Below are 1,663 nucleotides of genomic sequence, written 5' to 3' on the forward strand. Positions count from 1 at the left end.
AACCCACACATCCATAATATTTAGGTTTGGTCTAAGGATTTTTCTGAGGATTGGACATTGATATAGTTTATTTCTGAACTGTCCCTCAAGGGCTCATGTATTAAAGGCTCAGCCTTTAGGATGGTTCTTTTAGGAGGTGGCAGAAGATTCCATGGTGAGGCCTGGTGGGAGTTTTAGATCATTGGGGATATGGCTTTGAAGGGGACTGGGAGATGTCTTTTGCTTTTGGGTCCCAATAGAGGCAAGCAGATCTGTTTACCTGCGTAACATGCTGCACCACCCCATGGACTGGGATCTCCAAAACTGTGAGCCTCAACAGCTTTTCTTCCATGTCTGTTGACTATAGCAGGCATGCGACCTAGAAACTACTAACATGTGTGCCTTTTGGGGTGACACAACCTGGGTCTGAGATCTCTGGATTCTGATTTGCTGGTGGAGAGCAATGGAGGAAGACAAAACTATTTATTGATGCAGAGTCTCTGTTGAGCCCTGGGCGTGCTGGTTTGGGCTTGTATTGCTCCATGATGCTCCTTGCTCTCTGTCTTGAGTGCTTTGGTTATAAGTGGCTGCTTCCTCTGATTTTTACATGGGTTCTGACCCATGCTTTAGCTACTGAGCCAGATCCTCAGCCCTGGACCCACCGATTCTGCTCTTCCCTTTTCGCTTTGTGTCACCAGGCAGATGATAAACCCATTAGCTAATCCATATGATGGAAGCTTGGAGACTAGAATGCTACACGGCTGTAGGTGTGCTGCAGCTGCTTGTGTTTGTGGAGGACTAACAAGGTGGTGGCCTCTAGGGAAGCCTATGGCTGTCCGATGTTGAACACAGTGTCCCAGAGTGTCAGTCTATGCAGGCCCACCAGGCCCGGGGTTGAGTCCAGGGGTTGGTGTGGGCTGTGAAGGCTGAGCTGGAAGGAGTAATGGTGGGGCCACTGGAGAGAATATGGATGGTAATGAAGGGGATATCTGTAAAGACCATACTCACTTTCCTGAAGGTAGTCGTGATGATTGTTTCTAGAGATGATCATGTTAGCTGGAGAGATGACTCTCTGGATAAAGGTCCTTTGTACCAAAGCTGACTACTTGAGTTCAGGATCCATACGATGGAATGGAAAAAGAGAAACACACACACACACACACACACACACACACACACACACACACGATGATCATGTGCTTTTAATTTCTTAGGGCTTCCCATAGGAGCAGACTATTATGCTAAAAATTAATTTTGAAATGTCTTTACTTTCTCTGTAAAAGAATTCAGTGCACTGGAGAGAAACAGTGAAATGGTAAACTTGGGCTTTTCATCTTTTCCCTTTCCCTTTTCTGTCTAGCCTGCTAGTCCTTTGTCTGTGGACATGCGAGTCTGGAGGTGATTTGGGGAGGTGGAGATGGTGGCTGTCTCCTTTTTCTTGTGACATAATGAAATGTCAAGAATTTCCTCATGTTGTCTCTCGATTAAGGTTTATTACCTAAACTGCAAGGTGTCATTTAAATAGCAAACTGAAGAGAAGAGTTAAGTTGGATCTTTCTGTTGACAAGAAAATTATCCACTCCCTCTCAGGAACTCACCAGTGAATTATAGAACCCAGTGGGACATTTCTTTAGCTCTTTTGGAGCAGACTATGTTAATTCTTTTTGCAAATTGCTTTTGAAGA

This window comes from Apodemus sylvaticus, chromosome 5 (genome assembly GCF_947179515.1).
Source record: "Apodemus sylvaticus chromosome 5, mApoSyl1.1, whole genome shotgun sequence".
In the NCBI taxonomy this organism is placed as follows: domain Eukaryota; kingdom Metazoa; phylum Chordata; class Mammalia; order Rodentia; family Muridae; genus Apodemus; species Apodemus sylvaticus.